The 18,803-nt window shown below is 54.8% G+C and overlaps 1 protein-coding gene across 2 annotated transcripts in view; it reads right to left on the bottom strand.

Annotated features, from left to right (window-relative positions):
* The window catches only part of TNS3 (tensin 3), a 228,205-nt gene extending 218,590 nt beyond the window's left edge, over positions 1–9,615 (bottom strand). The window contains exon 1 of one of the 2 annotated variants that reach the window (XM_067745699.1): positions 9,521–9,615. The gene's annotated coding sequence lies outside the window, so the exon portion shown is untranslated. Of the gene's footprint in view, positions 1–9,024; positions 9,167–9,520 lie in introns of those variants that run through there. The other variant, XM_067745698.1, reaches the window with a different exon arrangement.
* Between the last annotated feature and the right edge of the window lie 9,188 nt (positions 9,616–18,803).

Raw genomic sequence — 18,803 nt, 5'->3', positions numbered from 1 at the left:
TGTACCGCGGCCCCAGAGCAAACAAGCAGGACCATGCCATTTCCAGCAGCACCAGGGTACACAGAGAAGCTGAGGTCCTGAAAGCGCACGGGTCTGACAACAGACAGAACACATCAGAAACAACCAGTGAGGCCAAATGGAAGGAAGGCAGTAAACCAGGGGTCACGGGAGAGCACACAAGAAAGATCACCATTGGCCAAAAGTCTTCGTCAGCTCCAGCCCGTTAATCCAACTCATCTTGGCAGTGAAACCTGAAAGCTGAGACTGTCTGGACCCCACTAGAACATTATTGGTTGCAGAGCTGAGTTCAGCCCCGACAGGTCCTAGCTGGACACTGGCCAAGATTCTTGGTCACAAAGGCTCCCAGAGCCGAGGTCAGAAGCACTGCTGCTCCAGTGCACGTAATTCCATCAGCACACAGCAGGCCACAGGGTGCGGTGCTGGGCCCTGACCCCGGTGCCTTTGTGAGGACCTAACCAAGCAAGAGCCACGCTCACCTCCGCCCACTGTGGCGCGCAGGCCCCGCAAGCTGGAAGGAAAACTTGGCCCCTTGGGGCAGGACAAGCAGCCTAGGCAGAGGGAGGGGCTGTGTCCGGGCCAGGCCTGAGGCTGCACAGACCTCCCCGTGGGCTACACACAAAACCAGAGGCCGGCAGGTCCCCAGCAAGCCGGAGCCAAGCGCCTTCTTCTTTCACCTTCTGAAAGAAGCAGCTCTAACGAGAATCACTTACCCGCAAGTAGCCAGCCCAGCGGCTGGGAGCTCATGCAGGTACGGTCATCACGCTGAAGGGCTGTAAGAGTCATCGCTGTGAGAACTGTGAAGTCGAGGCAGATACACGGGAAATGCTTAGCATAGGATATAGGTTTGGGAAAACCACCAGCATACAAATACACACCCCACCCCTAACGCTGAACTGTTACAAAAACCAAGCCGGGAAGAGGAAGACGATCCTGTGTCACGATAGTGCCTCTAGCAAGAAACGAATTCTGTAGAAGTGACTTAGGCTCTTACAGATGACCTATATTTTGGATTTTTTCCATTTAAATGGCGGTGGGGGGAAGTGAAGTGCAAGAGACATCAACCCTCTTGTTGCCAGTCACCCATGTCACCCAAAGTCTTCATCAGCCTGGCCAGCCCTCAGCCCAAGACGCTCCTATTGTTATGCTGAGAACTGCCCTTCCTCAGGGGCCCGTGCACAGCGGCCTTTCACGAGCAGAACAGCACACAGGAGCTCTCGCAGGCGGGCGGCCTGCGGTCTGGCGGGCTCAGTCCCTCACTCCCCCGAAAGCGGGGTGCACGCTCCTTTCTCCTGCACGCCGAGGCCCACGCATCCCAGAACCCCAGCCCGCCGCAATGGGCATGCTTCTCATTCTGGGCCACGGGATCTTCGGGGTTACAATATCTCCAGGCTCCATGATTCTCCAACCACCTGGTTCAGCAAACTGTCCTTCCTTTGTGGGCTGCACTCGCGCACATTCCTGTGGAGACTCCCCGCCCTCACCCCAGCTCCCACAGGCCCCAGGCTGGCCAGGACTCATGGCGGACCTGCCACCCCCATTAGCACGGAAGGCTAAGGCTTTGACACGGTGCTCCTAGTATCAGGAGCAGAATGCTGGTGTCTTCTTATTCCTCCGCCTTCCTCAATCCCTTCCCTGCTCCGGGAACGCACCAGGCGGCTCCCACCTGAGGCCTCTGCCCTCACTGGCCCTCCACCCAATGGATCCTTCCCAGAGAGCCCAGGATTGACTCCATCACATCCTTCAGTCCAGCATCTCCTTCCAAAGAAGCCCCACCGGACCACCCTGCAGAGAGCCCAGCGCCCAGGGCCTGAACCCTGCCTGGGCCAGGGAGCCTCCATAAATAGGGGACAATGTAAGGATGTCCCCCCGCCTTTGAATCCCCCAAGCCTGACCAATTCTGCAAATGCCCACACTGGAAAAGATGCCAGTAATTCTGGTCCAACGTGTTCCAGTGCCGGGGGTAGGGCCTGCTGGTTGGCATTCCTGACTTGAGACTGTGAACACGTTCTTGGAGGGTAAAAATTAACCAGCATCCACCTGGTTGGGCCTCGGGCCCCGCAGGCCCCAGGTACTGATCAGAAGAGCGGTGTCCCTCTAAGGCACAGCGGCCGTCATCGCCATTGCACCAAGGCCAGGCCAGAGCAGGGCCCGGATCTGTGCTGTTCCTGAGGAAACCCGGAATAATTGCACTCATACATCATAGGTTCTGGCATGCGGGTCCCAGACTGAACCATTTATCCAAATTAAAGCCATTCTCCAGAAACAAAATCAGACCCTTTTAATTGAAAATAAAACCAAGCAACCCCAAAGGCTCTTTTTTTTTTTCTTAATGAAAGACATTCTTCCTGCTTTCTCATTCCATTAATCACTGAGTTTACACAATCTGTCAAAATAGCTCGGTAAGAAGTCTCCCTCTTCCTTTTCCTGCAGGCCTGGTTTTTCCCAGCGTGCGCCAAGCCGGCCGGGAGTTCAGGCACCCTGGGAGACCACGAAGAGGGTTCTGCGAGCACGCTGTTTCTCGACTGCAATCCAACCACTTATCTCAAGGGGCTTCAAAAACCTTGTGTTCACTTCTAGGTATACACCCCAAAGACGTGACAGCAGGGATCCAAACGTATACCTGCACACCCATGTTCAGAGCAGCGTTATTCAAAATAGCCCAAAGGTGAAAGCAACCCAAGTGTCCATTGGAGGACAAATGGATCAACAAAAGGTGGCCTTTATGTACAATGGAGTATCATTCAGTCTTAAAAAGGAAGGAAATTCTGACACATCCTACAACACGGATGAAACTCGAGGACATTATGTTAAGTGAAATAAGCCAGTCCCTCCAAAAAAACAAGTATTATATGATGCCACTTCCATAAAGTACCTAGAGTAGTCAAATCCATAGAAACAGAAAGTAGAATGGTGGGTGACAGGGGCTGGCGGAGGAGGGATGGGGAGTAAGTGTTTAATGGGGATGGAGTTTGTTTTGCAAAATGAAAAGCGTTCTGTTCACGGATGGTGGTGACGGTCTCACAATACAAAAGTACTAATGCCATGGAACTGTACACTTGAAAATGGTTAAGTTATGTTATGGGTATTTTACCACAATCAAAAATAGTTTGTGGGGCTTCCCTGGTGGCGCAGTGGTTGAGAGTCTGCCTGCCGATGCAGGGGACACGGGTTCGTGCCCTGGTCCGGGAAGATCCCACATGCCGCGGAGCGGCTGGGCCTGTGAGCCATGGCCGCTGAACCTGCGCGTCCAGAGCCTGTGCTCCGCAACGGGAGAGGTCACAACAGTGAGAGGCCCATGTATCGCAAAAAAAAAAAAAAAAAAAGTAGTTTGTGTTCTTTGACCTCGAACCACCTTAGGAGTCCCTCCAAGAACATGACTGGCCAGGATCTTGCCCAACGATCTCCGTGCAAGGATGCACGCAGGCCGTCCGTGACCAGAGGACAAATGGTCATCACGTACTTACTGGGCTCTGTACTGTCATCAACACTCGTGTGTATGCAGAGTTAGTTACAAGTGGGGAAATGCTTATATTGCCACATTGATGCTAAAATAATACATTGATCTCAAGTTGGTAAACATGAAAAGCACAGAATGTACACAGCATACAAGAGGGTGAAAACATCGCTCCCTGGGTGGTAATATTAGGACATTTTTCCTGCATTCTTAACATTTCTCCCTCTTTTCCAAGTCTACAGCAAACGTATTACACAAAAATTACTTTGTAGAAAAAGAATCAAAAAATAATTTAGGAAGCAAAGGCATGTCCGTTCCCTGCGAATCCTCTCCCACCCCCTGAGCAACACAGATGACAAACGTCCCCTCCCCTCCTAGGGCAGGACAAGAGAAAACATGTGCCTGGCCAGCTGAGAGCCGGGCCTGCCTCACTCAGCCGCCAGCCCAGTGGACGCGAGCAGAGGTGTGTTCCCTTTCCTCCACCCCCAGCCACTGGGCGCTTCTGGTCTTTCCAGAGAAGAGAAACTGGAAACACACCTGTCCAAGCTCATGGGCAAACTCCTGAGTCCCCACCACGCGTCCTCCTGTTATCACAAAGGCTTGTCCCCAGGGGGACCAGATAGGGCCTCCGAGAATGGGGAAGTGATGTTTCAGCCGGAGCCCCTGGGGCGGTGGAAATTTGGCAGAACCAGAGTACGTAGCGGCCCAGGAGCTGGCAAGCAGGAGGGATGTGCAGGGCCACGCGCGGGACCCCCGCAGTCAGACAAAACAGCGCCCAGGAGGAGCGCCGGTACGAGTCACGCAGAGGGCGGCGATGTCCCCGGGCTGCAGGTGGGAAACGAAGAGGGCAGTCACGGGACAAAGGGCGCCTTCTACCCCAGACCTGTGGCCGCCAGAGCCCAGCTCTTTCCTCCCAGCACGCTGCCTTTGATGTGCATCCAAAATCACCAGTGGTGAGGGGTGAGCACTCAGGAAACCTCTGAAAAAGGTGATGGATTGCGAGCGGAGGAGAACGCCAGGACGGAGTCAATGGGGCCCTTTTGTTCCCGCAGCCCCGGGAGGAATGTGTACAGAACGCAGACGCCCCAGCTAATGGCCCAGCCTGGCCCCGGGGCGATTCGCACGGCCAGCTGTAGGCTGCTCCCCCGCGCCCTGGGAGGCTCCACCATGAGTGAGATGCAACACAGAGCAGCTGTGGTCCAGGGTAATGAGGGGAGCGGATTCCTGAATCCTCCAGTGTGAAACAACCGGCTCCCGAGTTTCCGGGGCACAGCCGCCTCTCCTGGAAAGAAGAGGCAGGCGGGCCTCACTGCATGCATTGCCTTTGCCTCCCCCTCTGCCCCTTCTCCAGAGCCTTGGCCTTCTTCCACTGGGGCACCTAACTCATTCGTGTGTCTTTAAAACCTCGGGGTTTGTTGTTCATCACCAGCTTCGGAAAACCTACGCTCAAGAGGTTCCAGGTCATACCCTGTGGCTGCCACCCCCTAAGACACGACGAAAGGAGGTGACACCCTTCCCACCTGGGGGGGGTTCCCCCAGCACACGGGCGCAGACTGGCTGGGAGTGGCACAAACAGGCTGCCACTCGGGAAGCTGGAATGAGGATTCCCTCATATGTCTCCTCAATCTTAGAAACAGAGCCGTGCCCGCACAGGGCGTCCTGAGTGCTATCAGCTCCCCCAGGGAGAAGAGGAAGGGGAAAGCAGGCAGCTGGCCACGTGCCATAGTCAGAGCTGAGGAAGGAGGAAGAGGGGCGAAGGCTCCACATCCGAGGAAGCAGCTGGGGCCGGAACCCCGGCCAGCTACGGACGGCGGGCACTCGAGAGCTTTCAGAGCCTTCGCCAGGCCCTCGAGGAGGGGTGACAGGGGCAGGGGACCATGGAGACCCCTGGCCTTGGGAAGAAGTCCCAGCATCGCGGAGGGACCTGGGTTCCACTCTGGGACCCCGCCCAGCACCACACCACCCCCTCCATGCACAGGCTCAGGTCCCTGTGACCAAGGGGGCACTCACCTGTGGATGAGGGCCAGGCACAGGCTCTGTCCCCAGACAGACCTGGGTTCCAACCAGCCCCATGACACAGGCAAATGACTTCAGCTCACTGCGTCTCAGTGTCCATTCCGGAAAACAGAGACAAAAATGTTATCTTGCAACGTTGGGTGACGATCTCTCTGATCGCGGATAGCAAGCACCCCATCGCGCATGGGTAACCACACCATCAAAAGAAGGCATTAATCTTGCAAGGTTACTGGGCTGGGAGCCGGGGAGATACTTGCCAAGGGCTCCCAGGGCTTCCACCCCAGGCGGGCGGGCGTAGGGGGATTGGGGTGGGTGGGCATGGAACGTGAGGAAACCTCTTCTCCCAGAGTTGGTGGCTCTGGGGGCACCTCCTTGGCACGATCAGGAAATGCTCCACCAGAGGGAATTTTCCTGATCACTGACACAGACTCCTTAGACATAAATTTTTCATTAATTTAGCCCATTTGGGACCAAACATATTAATATCAGATCATCGCCTTCTTTTTAAAAAAATTAACATAGCTCTTTTTAAATGTCTAGGGGTCATCACAATGACTATCCTCCCCTCAGTGACACAGTAGGGCATTCTGATGGCTCCTATCAGTGGCCCCAGGTGGCGGTCACCCTCACCTTCACTGGCCTCCTCCCTCCTATCCAGCAGAGGCAGTCCCCAGCGGGGGTCTGGGACAGCAGGTAGGAGACATCCGGCCGGCCTGCACCAGGGCCAGGCGTGCAGTGGGGACCCCGAGTGCACACAGAGCAAGAGAAAGAGATGTCCCTGCAAGAGGGCCTGGCTTGTGGCCCTGGCAGGCGGACACCCGGCCGACCCACACCAAAATGATGCGTGCGGGGGGCAGGGGGAGGGGTGCGGTTCGCCAAACTCAAGTGCAAAAGGAAGCTCCAGAAACCTGGAGATTCTAGTTTTCTGCTTTTATGGGGAAAGGACAGACATCAAGGAAATAAGTGTTCCCACGCTGAGCTCACTCACAACTACAGAGCAGCAAATCTGCCTTTTCTAGGGACTCAACAGCCTGGAAGATTCAAAACATCTTCTGAACCCTAAGAGACGGTTCACTCACATTCAGCAGCATTCTGCCTGAGGCAGTTTTTAATGTCTAGGTGTTTTAAAATCAGTGAGGCAGCACGGAAAAGTACACCCTCGCTGTCGGACAGCTGGGGTTTAAATGTCACTCCACGTGGACAGGCCACACGACGCCCTCTCACACCCGCCTCTGCTTAACTGAGAGGATTCAAAGAGGTGACTCTTTCAGTAGCCAGAGTAGTGCCCAGAACCCGGACAATAATGAAAGCAGTGATGATTCTGAACACTCTTGCTAACCACCAGGAACATGTAGCGACTCTGAGTTAACAGAATGCCTATTTAACTAACCAACTGGCCACACCCCTTATTCTGGATCAACAGAGATAACCGCAAAGGACTCCAGGGGGACAGGGCCGGCTCCAGGTCACTGATGACTCCCGTGCTTACCGGGTCGCACAGGAAAGAGCCTAGGGTTCAGGGTCTGTGTACCTCCGGGACCCCATCCCAACCCACCGCCTGGTACCAGAAGACCCGTCAAACGCAGCCACAAAACAGGCGCCTCTCCGAGAGAAAGCAGAGCCGCTGTAAGGAAGCCTCTCTACTCAGGGAGCTGTGGATGCACTGGGTGGCTGGGATACAACAGTAACTTTCTGCCTGCTGGAGGCGGGCTATTTCTCTAGCAGGAAGAGCTGGCACCTCGCCCGCACAGGAGTTTGGGGGCAGGGGTCAGGGGTGGAGCAGGGTTTGGTTCGGGTACAAAAGGCTTTCTCCTAGCGTGGTGGTGGTTTTTGCCAGGCTGACCCTAGAGGAGGAGCTGCGCGCGCAGGGAGAGCCAGAGGGCTGGGTCTGATCTAGTCCCCAGCTGTTTTGCACTTTAATAAATGTAGGCACCTGTAAAACGGGCCTTGTGTACAAGCTGCCGTCGCCACATGGTGGGTCAGAAATCGTCCCCTCTTGGCCTTTCCCCTCTCTTTTCTTGCCTTTTTGCCTTATTCCCAGGCCATTTTTAATCCCATCAGTAATATCTCCTGCAGCCCAGGAACACACTTTGACCTGGTGACCTTTAGCTCCCAGGGTCACGTGTGCAAATAGCTCCACTGAAAACCCGTAGGTGCCAAAGCTACACTTTGTAAGAGCCAAGTCAGTTTGCATCCAGGAACACCAGGTCCCTGAGGCTACTGCTTTTTCTATCTTTTCCTTGGTTTGTAAAGAAATAACTCATCTGCTGCTGCTGCTAACTTTGGCACCTCAGCTGAGGAATTTGCGGCCAGGACATGCATCCACTTGACAGACAAGCAGCAGCAACTTCGGGGCCCTGGAACCCCACTGTCCTGGCCGAATCCTGGGCTGCACCACCACGTGGGGCGACAACTTGGACAAGACACTTAGCCTTTCTTTGCCTCTCAGTTTGCACATCTGTAAAATGGACCACGAACCCCAGCTCCCTCCAAGGGCTGTTATGTGACTGAATGCAACGAATGGATGCAAAGCATTTAGCCCAAGCAAACACTCCATAAGCATTTGCTACGACCATGCTATTACTTCGTCTCCGGGGTCACTATTACTTTGTAAAGTTACTAAGTTAGATTACTGTTACTTTGTCTTTGAGGTCAGGAGCCTGGCCTCCTGCCAGATCCCACAGTCAGCTCCCTGTGCACAGAGGTCCCCTCGTTCTCCGCAGAATGGCCTTGCCCGCTCCACCCTCCAGCTGCAGCGACTCCCTGGCCCCTCCAGGCCTCCGCACAGAAATGCCTTTCTTAATACTTGTTGATTGATTTGTAAATATAACCTCCCAGGCCCTAAAGAGGAGAGAATCACAAGGACACACAAGTCTCTTTCAAAAGGCAAAGAACTAAAGCACTTCACAAAGAATAATACGCACAGACCATGTATACCAAAATGCCAAGACGGTTAGTTCTGAAGGGCTTTGCGATATCCACGCAATGATAATTTTCAGTCACATTTTCAGAATATTTAAAGAGTCCTCCGTGAACACGCATTCACATTACAAAAGAGTGAAAATGGGGGAAAACTCTGCCAGAAGATCAAAGTGTGTGAAGGACAGGGACACCCTCAGGGTCTGGGGGACTTCTAAGTGGGCAGTGACCTCCCTCAACAGCGGTCTCTGCAGGCCACACACCCCATGGGCTTTTATTTTTTTAACCACACTGGAGAATGGGGGGCACCCGCCAGCGCTGTCTCAAGAATTCAACGGGAGCTCTTCAGCCCCTTCCCGCCACACAGATTTTCAAATCACTTCAGGCAAACGACCCCATCTCACTTATCAGACCCAGGCGGCGCCCACCGAGCCCCGGACCCTCCCTCTTCCTGCCTGTCAGCGACAGCGCCGGCGTGGCAGCAGGCACGTGCCGCAGGTGGCCCCGGCCCCGCACGCCCCCGCCCGGTTCCCGCTCCTTCAGAAGTCAGGAAGGAAGCGCCAAGGGACCCCCTACTTCCCGACCAACACAGGGAAAGGGAAACAGAGACGCACCGGAAAGCCCGCTTGCAAAGAGCGGGAGAAGGGTTCTGAGCCTTCCCACTGAAGCTCCAACTCGGCTCTCCGCCCCGGAGTCTCGGGACCCGTCCTGGAGAGCGAAGTCCACCCGGGCGCCGCCGCGACAGTGCCGCTCCGGCCCGCGCCCGCCGTCCAGGGCGCCCCGGCGCAGAGGGCCCCTGACGCACACGGCCCGCTCCGCGGCTGCGTCCGCGCGCCCCAGCCGCGTCCCCGCGCCCCCGTCCCCAGACCACGTCCCGGACCCCGGCCGAGCCCGCCCGCGCCCCCCGCCGCGTTCACCCGACTCTGTCCCTGAGCCCCGCTCCCCCGTTCCCGAACCCCGGCCGAACTCTCGCCCCCAGCTCAGGTCCCCGCGCGCCCAGAGCTCCGTTCCCCTGCGCGCCCCGAGCCCCCTGCCCGCTCCCCAGGAGCAGACGCCGGAGCCCGCCCGCCCGAGACAAAGAGGTTGGCGGCGCGTGCCCCCCTCCAGTACCTGGGCGAGCGGCGGCGCGGTCCCGTGGGGCGATGGCCGCAGCAGACAGGGCGCCGAGCAGCGCGAGCAGCGCGCGGGCGGGCCCGTCCTCCTGGCTCGCGGCCGCGCCCGCCGCAGGGCCCCCTCGAGGCGGCGCGGGCAATCGCCGCCGCCACGCCCGGGCCGGCCGGTCACCTGGATTCATCGCCCTAACAAAGCAGCGCGCTCCAGGCGCGCCCGGGGCCCCGTGCGGCCCTGCGACCTCTCTGCGTTGGCCAGGTGGGACTGAGAATTATTAGACCCGTTGAGCAGCCCAGACTCAAAGTGTTCACGGGCTGGCGGGTCCCGAATAGGCAGGCAAAGTCCTGGTTCCTGCACAACTGGTTCGTTCGTTCATTCATTCGTTCGTTCATTCATTCGTTCGGCGCCATAATTATTGTGCTCTAAGAAAGCGAAACCTCGCTGCCCGCCTGTGACTTACAGTCTGCTGGGGGTAGTGCACACATAAAGCAGCACGGCCGTAACAGAGGAAACCCAAGATGCTTTGGAAGCCCTGGAAAGTCTGGCCAACGGAGGCAGAGGGTCGGGAAAGACTTTAGAAGGCACGTCTTCTTGAAATTAGCAAGATTTAGGCAGGCCAGGAGTGGACAAGAAAGAAGGTCCCAGACAGAGGGATGCTCAGAGGAGGAAAGGCAGATAGATGCCAACATCCCCAAGACACAGATGCCCCTTACTCAGTCCCACAGCCTCGGTTTCCCCATTGGTGAAAACTGGGAAGTGGACAGCATGCTCTTGAAGATCCCCTTGTAAAATGTGGGCCCTTCTGCAGAATTAGAAGTGCCCTTCCTCCCGTACAAAAGAACAGTTTCATCAACACTTTATCTTGTGAACGCACAAAGCCCCTTACACGAGGAAGACGTTTCCTGGAAGGCACTCCACCCTACTTCCTGCAGAAGAGACATAGATTGCATCTGTCACCCGGACCAAATGTTCTTAGAATCCCACCTGGAAAAGTGGGCACATCTTGGAGTGCAGTTACCAGGAATTGTCCCTGATTCAGGAATGCAACATCCAGGCCCACCCTGGCTCTTCAGGAGCAGCCCTGCCCGTCCTGTCCGAGCACAGAGCAGGAAAAACATGGCTTGTCGGGACCAGTGGAGAGACTGAGCAGGAAAATCATCTCTGAATGGACTTCTTTAAAAGTAGCCAGCCACCAAAAACCTTGTGGCCCTGAATCCAAAGTACAAAGTAAGCGTGTCCGGGGAGGAGACACGACAGACCCCTTGTTCGCTTCCCTGAGGGCCCAGGCCAGGTACGCTCAGACTCTACTCGCACTGTTCACCGTCTCTTCAGAAGGATTTGAAGAATCCCTGCCATGCTCTGATTTCTCAAGAAGTCAGAATCCCTGGACTCTCATTCCCAGCTGAGTAGGGCATTCATTCCTTGAGGCCCTGAGCCCCAGGCCTCGGAAACAGAGCAGACATTTTTCCTGCCCTCTAGGACACCCCAGCCCAAGAGGTGACAGGATGAAACAGGAGGTGTGGAGGAAAAGAGCCTCAGGGGAGTTGGGGAGGTCGCAGCCAGCGGACCCCTCAGTGGGAGTGAGGCAGGTCCTGTTACTATCCCCTTTTTACTGATAGGCGAAGATCCTAGGGAACTTGCCCAAGGTCACCAGCTGGTCAGCTACAGAATATGATAAGGACCCAGGACCATCAGGCCGACAAGCTACCCTGGTTTTTTTCCAAGCTGCCCTGCTCTGCCCATCCATCCAGCTCAACTGCACTGAGTTGTGTCTTTGCTGAAATATCTCTTCCACTAGACTCCCAGGACGGGGGCAGGGGGTGATGGTGGTGGTGGGAACCTTCAGACCCACAGCCAACAAGTCTATCCATCTTGCATCGCGGAATCTATCACAACATCAAGGTCCATGTTAGCCGACTGATTGAATTGAACTTCATGAGGTGTTACAATATCCAACATCCGCTTGCAGAAGCTGCGTTGGTAAGTTCGCCTAAGATTTCACAGCTACGAAGCTGGGGTTCTTTGTCCCTTTCGGGAAGGCCCTCCTACCCGCAAATTGCTCCCCTCCCCTCCCCCACCAGGGCCAGCCAGTCCCACTGACCCTGCTGCCCTCTACTGGGCTGGATGCCTTGACCACACCCTTATTTCTGGGACCACAGTGACTTAGATGCCAATTCACGCAGTGTCTGCCTTCACACCTATACAGTGTCCTCAGAAGGTAGACGGCACCCTGGACCTGCTGTCCTCTCGCCATCTCTGCTAGCCCATGCAACTGGCTCCCTGATTCACCAAAGTGCAGACTCTACACCTGGCCCAGAGTCTCCTAAGGGTGACCCATGCCCCACGAAGCCATCCTGGGTCCAGGGACTCCACACTTCACAGGCTGAAACTTTGAGTTCCCAAGAATTTAAACAAAAACAAGGCACGCAGCAATTATCTAAAAGAGAATGCACAGTTTTTCCGTCCTTACCCACCCTAAAATGTCTCAAACCTGAAAACAAAAGTCTCAAACCAATTTAAATGAGGGAAAAGCAGGCGTATACCAAGAATGGCGGTTCCCTTCCCAGCACTCCATAGGGAGCAGGTTGCAGGGGTGGGTGAGGAGGGAGGTCTGGGCAGGAAACCCTGGTGTCTCTGTCCCTCCTCTCTGCAGCTTCACTCTTGTTCTTCTCAGCCAGGAGTTCTGAAAGAACTTTTTAGAAGCTTGTCGTTGCCATAAAGATGGTCTTGGCCATGGCAAAAGTCTGATACGTTTTTGTCCTTTATTTGTTATTATTATTATTATTTTTTTGGCGATACGCGGACCTCTCACTGTTGCGGCCTCTCCCGTGGCGGAGCACAGGCTCCGGACGCGCAGGCTCAGCGGCCATGGCTCACGGGCCCAGCCGCTCCACGGCATGTGGGATCTCCCCGGACCGGGACATGAACCCGTGTCCCCTGCATCGGCAGGCGGACTCTCAACCACTGTGCCACCAGGGAAGCCCTATTTTTGTCCTTTAGATCAAAGGGAATATGTGAGCAATGACTTGGATATTTTTCCTATTTCTTATTTTCTTGCCCTGAAAATTAATATTGTTCAAAGAGCCCCTGAAAGGGGTAGCTGGAAACATTACATGCGATATAGCTGGATTGGTAAATTTGCCCAAGATTTCACAGCTAGGAAGCTGGGATTCTTGGTCCCAGCTGTAACAAATGCTGTGAGGAAAGGGTGGGGCAGGAGTGGGTGCACGTGCCTTAAGATACCCCCAAGACGTCCCTGGGCAGGCTTCCCTGGTGGCGCAGTGGTTGAGAGTCCGCCTGCCGACGCAGGGGACGCGGGTTCGTGCCCCAGTCCGGGAAAATCTCACATGCCGCGTAGCGGCTGGGCCTGTGAGCCATGGCCGCTGAGCCTGCGCGTCCGGAGCCTGCGCGTCCGGAGCCTGTGCTCCGCAACGGGAGAGGCCACAACGGTGAGAGGCCTGCGTACCGCAAAAAAAAAAAAAAAAAAAAAAAGACCTCCCTGGGACTGTCACCCTCTCCTCACTTTCCTTCTCCCCCTCAACACACAGTCCTTACCCCCAACCAAACGCCTCGCCTTTTCTATATCCGCAAACCTTTTGCAAACCCATGGAACCTTGGTACCCTCTCCCCCAAAATGCACAGACACACCAACTTCTGCAAGGTGGGCTCCAGGAGACCACTGCCTGGGCACAGATTAACTCTCTGTGCCGCTGGTACCACCCGGTCTCTGGGAAGTGGGCTCCTAGACAGCCATGATCCGGGATCACACCCTGGGAAGTGAAAGGAGGGCAGGAGACGTGGGGTGGTAGTGCTGAGACCGCCCTGGGGAGTGCTGCAGCAAGGCCACCCTTTGCAGCTGAGGCTGTCCCCAAAGGAGGCTGATGACAGAGGGCTGCTTCCCAGTGGCCGGGCCAAAAACTGTTCACTGAGGAGGGATCTGAGTCACTACTGCAGGGCCGGCTGCACTCCCTTGGGATGCTGTTTGCCCCAGAGCTGTGCCCAGCGCTGGGACTACCCCAGGAACAGCTGACTGGTCTCTCCATTCTCTCTCCATATTGAGAATGGGAGGATTGCCCACCCCGTTTGTGTCCCAGGAGCAGCCTGCTGATCGAACCCTGCTGGGCTCCATCCTGCGAGTGCTGGGGTGCTTTCCCTTCCCCCGTGACAAGCAGGCCCCATGGGGAAAGCAGAAGTACTGCACTTTCCTACCTGTTGGTCCCCCAGGGTGACCAGCTTAGAGCAGCAGCCCAGGAAACCATGGCAAAGAGCATGAGGACAGATACGACAACAGTAGAGAGGAAAGAAAAACGGACTGTCCTGAGCAGACGTGAGCCAGATGTGTGTGTATGATTGTGAACGTCTGGTGCTTGCCAAAGCCTCAACAGTGGGGTTTGCCGTCCCTGCAGCCGAGCGCACTCCTAACAGAATCAGGACGCGCGGATCCGTCTGCCCGTGCTTCTCGCACCGTCTGGAGGGAAGAGGAGATAACAGGTCCACTCGAGGAGCGGCTAGATTCGTCCTCCCCTCCACGCCATTCCCTTTGACCACCAACACCTCTACTCCCACAGTCCTCGCCTTACACATCTGGTCGGCGGGGGACCCTTGCTCAGGAAGCCATCCCCCTGCCTTCTAGCTGGACTGGCCACTAGTTCCTTGTGTGCAGGGACTCTGTTTCGCAGCTCTGCATCCCTAGCAGACATGGGGGGATGTGGTTGGTTCTAAGACCGGGGCAGGCAGCCTACGAGGTGAGCTGGAGGGTCTTGTAGCGCCAGAAAGTAAGGACGTGTTCAGAGAACAAAAGGATCAGGGCCGCCCCGTTGAAGGGACACAGCAGAGGGACCAACTCGAAAGAGCGCCCAGTGGCCAAACCTGAGCAATTTTGGGTTAAAAAGTGTAAAATTAAATGCCCATGAGTCCATACTGACGAATGAATGAACGCATGGGGAGAACAGGCAAAACTCTCTTCCAGAAGAACTCCAAATAAGCTTTGTAGATAGCTCCCCCTGCCAAGGAGATGCCCTTTATTCCCCAGCCCTAGAGGGTGGGCTGTGCTTAGGACCTCCTTCCAAAGAGTCAAGTGTGAAGGGTGGAGGGGGTCTAGGAGTAACTGTAAGGTGGAGAAACCTGACAGACGTGACCTCAGCCAGGTGATCAAGGTCACCAGTGGTGAGTCACCTTGAGAGTGTGTGCCCTTGACCAGACGTGGCGAGAATGGCGCTCAGGTCTTCCTCCCGGTAACCAGGAACTCCAGCCTAACTGTGAGTGAGCATCAGACACGTCCCAACTGAGGGACGAAACACCTGACCAGGCCTCCTCAACACTGGCCAGGTCAGCACGAACGAGGAAGTCCGAGAAACTGCCACAGCCCGGGAGCCTGAGGAGACACGATGAGTAAATGTCACAGGGTGTTCTGGATGGGATCCTGGGACAGAGAAAGGACAGTACGGGCAAAGCTGTGGCCTCCAAATAAGCTGCTGACCTGAGCTAAGAGCGATGTCCCAATACCGGTTCCTTAGCCGTGACCGTGTGGCATTGTGATATAAGACGTTAAGGGCCAGAAAAACTGGGGTGGGGCAACCGAACAGAACTCTGTACAGTCCTTGCAACCTTGGTGTAAAACTAAAGCAATTCCCAAATAAAACGTTTATTTTTTAAAATGCCATTGAAGCTATAGGAAGAAAGTGGCTTCTCTGCAGGTGGCAGCACAGCTGTGCTTCCCTGACTGCAAATATCCAATGCAGAGCCGTCACTGTGCATGGGCCCTTTGTATCCTCGGGTAACCCAAGTCCTTCCAAATTTTCTATGAACCTCTGGCTACAAAGAAACGTGCTTACCTTACCCAGGGGAAATTGTCCAAACTAGAATTCATGGAAGTGCTAAGCTAGTTCCCTCCGTTTCCCTTTCACCTTCATATTTCACCACTTCTTCTTTTTTTTTTTTTTTTTTTTTTTGCGGTACGCGGGCCTCTCACTGTTGTGGCCTCTCCCGTTGCGGAGCACAGGCTCCGGACGCGCAGGCTCAGCGGCCATGGCTCACGGGCCCAGCCGCTCCGCGGCATGTGGGATCTTCCCGGACCGGGGCACGAACCCGTGTCCCCTGCATCGGCAGGCGGACTCTCAACCACTGCCCCACCAGGGAAGCCCCATATTTCACCACTTCTTAAAAGTTTTCTTTTTTAAGTGAAATTCTAGATTTATTCAAAAAGAAATGAAATTTCCTGGATGAAGCATTTGTGTAATAATATTACTTCTGAATCTGTGTCTTGGAAATAAATGGCCGAATGGTTATATTTATACTTTTAAGCATTAATAATAGGCACTATTCAGGATACACACTGTGAAAAAAGACATGATTTAGTCTTTGCTAAAGATAATCGCTAAAACGTACATATCATGATTACTTAAGATAACATGGATGTTTAATTCAAATTTAGAATATAACAACATCTGACTCTTATCCTGTGGACATGAAAGGAAAAATACAGTAATCCATTTTACCCATTACATGTTACAAAATCAGACAGAATGAATTGATAAGCAGTGTTTTATAATAATAACAGCAATATCATTTTAAACAAATATATTCCCGTCCTCTTCCTTTATGCTCTATATGTATCTAACCAGTAAAGCCTACTATATTGCTGAAATCAGTAATAATCCAATCTATGGTGCTTCAATTTTTTTTTCATGCTCAGGACCTAATTCAAAAATACCATGAAATGAGCGGTTCACGACATTCACGTCAAGATAAGTTATGATTCTTGCACAGTGCCCTCTTCAGGGGCCCCCAGAAGACCCAGGGGTTACCCCAACAGAGCCTGCAGAAGGGGAGTTCATGGTTGTCTCTCGGCTGCCCACTTGTGCTCTCAGGTCCCAGCAGGCTCTGGGGGCCACCCAGACAGAGCCCAGGACCGCTGAGAGCTGATCTCGTGCACAGACCCCTCCAGGCCTGCTGAGGTCAGCCCCCCGACCATGGCTGACCAACCAAGAACCAGGCTGCGCTTGGATCTCCTGGCCAGTTGCACAGTTATCACCAACCCGCCCAGTGTCCAGATGGACCACCTGGGCAGCAATATTTCCCCACCAAAGAACAGAAGAATGAAGGTGTTTAGGGCAGGGCCCAGGGTAGTGGACACAGAGACCCCCCTCCCTATAGACCCACAGACATGTTCCCATGTCCCGTGTCAGCCCCACCTGCAAGGCCTCAGACAGATCACGTCCTCGGGTCAGGAGGGGACCCTCGTTAGGGAAGACTCGCTCCCACTCAAACTCAGGGAAGCCCCCTGTTTGAGGCCAAGAAAGGCCAGGAAAAGCCTGTTTGTGTAACCAAGCAGGACCCCATGGGGCCTTCCCAGGACAGACTCCTCCCCCATATCCTCTGCTTTAGCTCCTCTCTGAGGTACCTAGATAATAGTATTTGATGCACATTTCCTGAGTTGTTTTACGGATGTGAAAACCCTCACCAAATGGAAGAGGTTAACTACTTGATGACCATGAGCACAGAGCCCCCAGGCCTCCTGGAGCCTGAGGGTCGATCACGTTAACCCCTGTGACAATGCCCTGTGACCTCACCATCAGCCAATCAGAGAACTCTGCACTAGGTGATCACACACCCTGCGACACCACTCCCTCACCTGGCTTTTAAACGTGATTTGCCAAAACCCTTCTAGGACTTTGGGGTTCTTTGGGGCACGAGCCACCCGTCTCCTTGCATGACCCTGCAATAAACCTTCCTCTGCTCCATACTCTGATGTTTCGGTTTGTTGGACCTCACTGTGTGTCGGGCACACAAGCTTGCGCTAACATTTGCGAGCCGGTCTGCCGTCCCGGGCCTGACACTTCAGAGGATAGTTAGAACAGAGGAATGAGCCCACCAGAACTGAAGACAGAAGGGAAATGGGATCTCCGCAGGCTTCACAGAGTCCCCGCCACTGCCAAAGCCATTAGTGACACGGACATGAGCACGCAGAAGAGAGCTTCGGGGCTCAAGGGGTGAAAGGCCACATGAGGGGCAGCAGGCAGGAGCTCCCCAGCAAGGAGCCCCATCAGGCACCCCTTCCTGCAGCTCACAGGCATCTTCAGCCACCTCCTGCTAGTGACTTATTAGTCAGAGGCTGTTACGGGCTGAACTGTGTCCCCTAAAAATGGATGTGTTAAAGTCCTACCTCCCAGTGTCTTATTGTGACTGTACTTGGAGATGGGACCTGTGAAGAGGTTATTAAGGTAAAATGAGGTCGTTAGAGGGGACTAATCCAATCTGACTGGTATCCTTATAAGAAGAGGAGACTGGGACCTAGACACGCACAGCGGAAAGACCCTATGAGGACACGGGGAGAAGATGGCCGTGGACACACCAAGGAGAGAGGCCTCAGGGGAAACCAACCCTGCAGACACCTTGATCTGGGACTTCCAGCCTCCGGACTGTGAGGAGATAAACTGTTGGTTGAGTTCCCAATCTATGGTACTTCGTTATTGCCGTCCAGACAGACTAATGCAGGGGCCCCAATTGTTGGCTTAAAGCACATCATGGAGATCATTCTCTGATTCATTCATTCATTCATGCATTTGTGTATTCAATGAAGGGTCGGTCACCAGACACCACTCTGCATCAGGCGCAGGGCAGTTAGATGCTGTCAGATCCTTCACTTAACATCCAGCCGACAGAACTTTCCAGAGCGCACATGCTTGCCCAGGCTGTGCTGGATGCCCAGCCCTCACGGTGTGTTTGCAGAGTTGAACATTTACCCTCATCCTGTGGCAGCCCGGGCTTCTGGGATCACCCCAGTGAGAGGCCGGGGCCTGAGATAGGTGACTGACAGTAGGCAAAGTTGGGTGGGTCTGAGGATCCCAGAATCTTCCAGCTGGAAGAGTCCCTCGCCTCTGCCCTGCCTGCCAGGATGTCCCCTCTACCGTCCCTGACACAGGCTCACTGGGCTCAGCTTGAAGGCTTCCAACAGTGCAGACCACCCAGCTTCGGAAACGCCCGTCTGTTCCCGTGAGGAAGGGCTTTGGCTGGTAGTGAGGCCCTTCTGGAGACTCCGCAGAGGGTACGGGGCACAGGGCGGGAGCGGATGCCCTGGGGAAGCTCCCTGGAGGAGCTGGGAGTGTGCAGGGTACCCCTGGAGAGCGGGGAGCAGACTGCAGGCACAAAGCAGGGGCCTTGGTGTGGGGGGCAAGGGTGGCCTTCCTGAGCTTGGGCACAGGCATTTGAGGACGTGGCCTGGAGCGGACAGCACAGGGACAGAGGTGAGAGCCCAGCTGGAGGATACGAGGTCCAGGGCAAG

The sequence above is a fragment of the Pseudorca crassidens genome, chromosome 8 (assembly GCF_039906515.1).
Source record: "Pseudorca crassidens isolate mPseCra1 chromosome 8, mPseCra1.hap1, whole genome shotgun sequence".
In the NCBI taxonomy this organism is placed as follows: Eukaryota; Metazoa; Chordata; class Mammalia; order Artiodactyla; family Delphinidae; genus Pseudorca; species Pseudorca crassidens.
Note: the sequence above shows the minus strand (reverse complement) of the source record. Positions and strands in the feature narration are given on the sequence as shown.